This window comes from Alnus glutinosa, chromosome 4 (genome assembly GCF_958979055.1).
Source record: "Alnus glutinosa chromosome 4, dhAlnGlut1.1, whole genome shotgun sequence".
In the NCBI taxonomy this organism is placed as follows: Eukaryota; Viridiplantae; Streptophyta; class Magnoliopsida; order Fagales; family Betulaceae; genus Alnus; species Alnus glutinosa.
Window position 1 is genome coordinate 26,194,275 of NC_084889.1, and position 6,000 is coordinate 26,200,274.

A 6,000-nucleotide genomic window follows, 5' to 3' on the forward strand; every position below is an offset into this window, starting at 1 on the left:
TTTTTGTGCTTTCTTTTGATTTTTTATATGTGATTTCGACTCTCTTTGAAATAAAAATATAAGAAATAGAAAATAAAAAAAAAAATAAAAAATAATATTTAAAAGCAAGTAAAGAATAATTAAAATATTTGTTAGAATGGGTATAGAAGAGATTGTTATGTGCACACTTGTCTGAAGCCTAAATCTAGAGAGTTCGATGTTGTTCTACGTGGGACAAGTAGAGTTGATATAACTCATCATGGGACACATGTTGGGATTGCATGGGAACAGCTAGGTGAAGTTAAAGACAGTGGGTGTTATCTTAATTAGAGTGCACGTGTGTTTCTTTAATTACTGTTGTTTATGTTGTGTTTGTGTCCCTGTTTCTGTTATTGTGGAGTCTGTTATTTCCCTAAATGGATGCTGCCATTTGTCCTCTTCTCCTAAAGATGTGGATCATGGGTACAGCAGGTATTGTAGTGTTGTTAGTGGAGTAAGTGGGTTAGTATGTGCGCATCAATAGGCAGTGCCGCAGTGGTGGTTAATGTGCAGCAGTTATCTAGTAGTGGGTTTTTTTCAGTTACGTTCTAGCCTGTATTTATATCTGTTTATCATATTGAATACAGTATCAGAAAATTACCAAGTTAAAGCAGGAGGTGTGACCCCTCGAAGTGTCAATCTATCATTTTCTTTTATCTTTTACTTACCTTGCAAAACAGGCCCATAGCAAGTGGTATCAGAGCCGCGTTCCTACGACAATGGCGGAAGGAACTCGCTACACCCACCTTGCCGATTCTGTAGCAGCTAATAGACAAGAAACATCCCAGCTGGCTGCAACTGTAGCAGCTAATAGACAAGAGACAGCCAGCCACTCGGAGCTCTTGAAGACTATGTTGGAGAAGCTAGGTAACTTGTCTGACTCTGTTAATACTTTAGTTGCCAATAGCCAAAACCAAAACCCATTTCATAATAGTGAAGCCCAAGGCACCCCCAACAGGGAAAACAATGGAGAAAAAAATAAGGAAAATCAGGGGGAGAAGAGTAGGGAGAATCAAGGGGAGACTAGTGGGGTTCCTAAAACCGAGCAGAGTGGTTACACTGAAGGAGGAGTCTAGACCCGACTAGTGAAGTTAGATTTCTCTAGGTTTGATGGATCCGAGCCAATAAATTGGATTCTTAAAACTCAACAATTTTACTCATATAACCAGACTCCAGAACACCAAAAGGTCTCCATTGCTGCCTTCCACATGGAGGGAAGAGCTCTCACATGGTACCATTGGTTGATGGATGCTGGCTATGTAGGAGGATGGGAAGACTTTGTGAGTGCCCTCAAAACCAGATTTGCCCCTTCTGCTTTTGATGACCCAGTAGGAGCCTTTACCAAACTCAAACAATCCTCAACTGTAGAAGACTACCAAACCCAGTTTGAAATCCTCTCTAACAAGATCCAAGGGTTAAGTGAGGAGTTCAAGGTTAGTTCTTTCTTAAGTGGGCTGAAAGAGGAGATCCGAATTACAGTTACCATGTTGAAGCCTAAAGATTTGACTACTGCCTTTGGGCTAGCCAGATTACAGGAAGAAGAAGTGAAGTCGAGAAGCAGGGGTAACAAGTATCAAGCTTGGGGAACAGGTTCTCAGAATTATACCAAAATGGCCACCACCTCAAACACCCCCCGAATCACTGCCCCTAACCAACCAGATAACCGCAGCCTTACCCCTTCCTATCCTTCAAACCTCAACCGAAGATCCAGTATTCCCATCAAAAGGTTAACCCCAGCCCAAATGCAGGAAAGGAGAGAAAAAGGGCTATGCTATAACTGTGATGAAAAATTCCAACCAGGTCATAGGTGCAATCGACCAAGGCTGTTCTTGCTGGAAGGAGTAGAATTGGAGGAACCTGAAGAAATAAGGGTAGAGGAGGTAGTGCAGAAGGAGGAAGCTGAAACTGAAACAAAGGAAGCTCAGCTGCTAGGCATTTCTTTATATGCCTTGGCTGGAGCAGTGGCACCTCAAACCATGAGGTTGGAAGGAAAAATAGGAGTTCAACAAGTGGTGATCCTCATAGACACCGGCAGTACCCACAATTTTGTGTATCAACAGCTAGCCAAGAGACTCCACCTTCCTGTTGAGGAAAGGAATCAGTTATCAGTAATGGTAGCCAATGGGGAGAAGGTTCCTTGTCCAGGTTGCTGTGTGGCTGTCACGTTCAACTTACAAGGACATGAATTCCAGACCAACTTGTATCTTCTGACTCTTGGTGGCTGTGACGTGGTGCTAGGAGTTGACTGGTTGAGCACTTTGGGTCCCATCTTGTGGGATTTCATTAAACTCACTATGAAGTTCAAGCATTACACCTGAGAAGTCACCTTTTGAATCCGGCTGCAACTATTCTAGAGGTGGAAGAGGATTTACCTTAGAAGGCAGGAGCGGAACATAAGGGTATTTGGCTGCAGCTCCTAGGAGCAAAACCCCCACGGGCTCAAAAGTTGCAACATCCAGCAATAGCTGAATTGCTGGAAGGATTCAAGGGGATCTTCCAGGAGCCGACTGGATTGCCACCCACCAGAAGTTTTGATCACAAGATTCAGCTGACAGAAGGAGCTTCACCTACTTGTGTTAGGCCATACAGGTATCCTTATTACCAGAAGGAAGAAATTGAAAAGTTAGTGAGGGAGATGCTGTCAACAGGGATCATAAGACCAAGCCAAAGTCCCTACTCATCACCTGTGCTGCTAGTGAGGAAGGCTGATGGAAGCTGGAGACTATGTGTCGACTATAGAGCACTAAACAAAAGCACCATCAAAGATAAGTTTCCAATACCTAACATTGATGAGCTTTTAGATGAGTTACATGGGTCTGTCATTTTTTCTAAGTTAGACCTTAGGTCTGGCTTCCACCAAATTAGAATGTGTTGTGAGGATATACCAAAATCAGCCTTTAGAACTCATGAGGGACATTATGAGTTCCTAGTCATGCCCTTTGGATTGACTAATGCACCATCAACTTTTCAGGGTCTTATGAATGATATATTCAGGCCTTATTTAAGGAAGTTTGTTTTAGTGTTCTTTGATGACATCTTAATCTACAGTAAGAGTACCCAAGATCACTTAAAACACTTGAGAGCAGTTCTTGAGATGCTACAGCAACACCTATTATATGCCAAAATGTCAAAGTGCCATTTTGGGTGCCAGGAAGTGGAGTATCTAGGACACATTATCTCAGAAGAAGGAGTGAAGGCTGACCCTTCTAAGATCGAAGCTATGCTTAATTGGCCAGTTCCTCACACCATCAAGGCCTTGAGGGGATTTTTGGGATTGACGGGGTATTATAGGAAGTTTGTAAAGGGGTATGGGGGAATAGCTGCACCCTTGACTAATCTCCTAAGGAAGAATTCCTTTAAGTGGAATGAAGAGGCAGAACATGCCTTTAACTCCCTTAAGGAAGCCATGACAACTCCACCAGTTCTAGGGTTGCCAGATTTTTCCAAACCCTTTGTTATAGAGTGTGATGCTTCTGGGGGAGGAATAGGAGCTGTTTTGATGCAAAATGGCCAGCCACTAGCCTATCTTAGCCAAGGGCTCAAGGGTAAGAATTTGAGCTTGTCAACCTATGAGAAAGAGTTACTTGCCCTAGTTATGGCAATCAGGAAGTGGAGACACTACCTACTCGGGCACAATTTTAAGGTAAGAACTGACCAACAAGCTTTGAAGTACTTATTGGAGCAAAGGATTGGCACCCCTGCCCAGCAGAAATGGGTATCCAAGCTCCTGGGGTTCGATTTCACAGTGGAGTACAAGAAAGGAAGGGAGAATCGAGCTGCAGATGCATTGTCCAGGAAGGATTGGCCTGAAGAAGGATCAGAAGATGACCTGCCAGCAATTGATTCAGGGAAGCAAGGATCAGCAGCCACAGACCAGGAAGAGTTCACTATGATTACTCAGGCCATAAGCACGGTCCAACCCACTTGGACCCGAGAGCTTACCAATATCTATCCAGAAGATCAGCAGCTTCAACAACTTATTCAACAATTCCAGCAAGGAGAGTTGGACCCAGTGAAATATCAGTACCACCAGGGGCTCCTTTTTTATAAGGGACGTATCCATTTGGGCAACTTGAAGACCTTCCAGCAGCAGGTGCTGGAACAGTTCCACAGCCATCCATTAGCAGGGCATATGAGGGCTCACAAAACTTCTTCTCGGCTCAAGAAAGAATTCTACTGGCCTGGTATGCGACAGGAGGTCCGAAAATTCATCAGGGAATGTGAGGTGTGCCAGCGCAATAAGGCAGAAAATGTCCACTCTGCAGGGTTGCTTCAGCCATTGCCAATACCAGAACAAAATTGGATAGAGGTGAGTATGGATTTTATTGAAGGCTTACCTAACTCTCAAGGAAAGGATGTGGTTTTGGTTGTGATTGACAGGTTGAGCAAGTATGCTCATTTTGTACCCCTAAGCCATCCATATTCAGCAATCTCAGTGGCCCAAGCCTTTGTGGATCACATCTTCAAGCTCCATGGGTTGCCCAAGTCAATTGTCAGTGATCGAGATCCTTTGTTCACCAGCCTCTTTTGGAAGGAGCTTTTCCGAGTTACAGGAACAGAGTTGCTTATGAGCTCGGCTTATCACCCTCAGACCGACGGTAAGACTGAAGTGATGAATAAGGGGTTGGAAGCCTACCTGCGGAGCTTCACTGGGGACCGTCCACGAGACTGGATGCGGTGGATTTCCTTGGCCGAGTGGTCTTACAACACCTCAGTGCACACCTCCACCAAAATCAGCCCTTTTGAGGCTGTTTATGGCTACCCTTCACTGCGTTTAATGCCCTTTGAAGCAGGGACCACTAAGGTGCAAGCTGTAGAAGAAGAACTGAAAAGCCGTGACTTTATTTTGAAGCTCCTCAAGGAAAACCTTCACGAAGCTCAATCCAGGATGAAACATTACGCTAATCAGTCCCGAACCTTCCGGGAATTTGAAGTAGGTGACTGGGTATTCCTTCGACTTAGACCGTACCGCCAGATGTCGGTCTCTCTCCGCCGCAATCTCAAGTTGTCGCCGAGGTACTACGGCCCCTTCCAGGTAGTCCAAAAAATAGGATCAGTTGCTTACAAACTCGACTTGCCTTCCAGCTCCCGTATTTTCCCTGTTTTCCATGTATCGCACCTCAAAAGGAAACTGGGAGACACAATCACTCCATTGCCAGACCTACCAGTCCTTACTTCAGAAGGTCCCCTTGCGCCGGAGCCAGAGGCAGTACTAGACAGGCACTTGAAGAAGAAAGGAAACAGAGCTGGTGCAGAGGTACTTGTACAGTGGAAAGGAACGATTGAGGCTGATGCTACTTGGGAGGATCTAGAGGAGCTGAGGAAATCCTTCCCTGACCTTGTGGGCAAGGTCTTTTGATCAGAAGGGCCATGTTATGTGCACACTTGTCTGAAGCCTAAATCTAGAGAGTTCGATGCTGTTCTACGTGGGACAAGTAGAGTTTATATAACTCATCATGGGACACGTGTTGGGATTGCATGGGAACAGCTAGGTGAAGTTAAAGACAGTGGGTGTTATCTTAATTAGAGTGCACGTGTGTTTCTTTAGTTACTGTTGTTTATGTTGTGTTTGTGTCCCTGTTTCTGTTATTGTGGAGTCTGTTATTTCCCTGAATGGATGCTGCCATTTGTCCTCTTCTCCTAAAGATGTGGATCATGGGTACAGCAGGTATTGTAGTGTTGTTAGTGGAGTTAGTGGGTTAGTATGTGCGCATCAATAGGCAGTGCCGCAGTGGTGGTTAATGCGCAGCAGTTATCTAGGTAGTGGGTGTTTTCAGTTACGTTCTAGCCTGTATTTATATCTGTTTATCATATTGAATACAAGATCAGAAAATTACCAAGTTAAAGCATGAGGTGTGACCCCTCGAAGTGTCAATCGATCATTTTCTTTTATCTTTTACTTACCTTACAAAACAGGCCCATAGCAGAGATACTCTTGGTCACTAGATATTTCAACTACTATTGCTAGAAATATTTTTAACG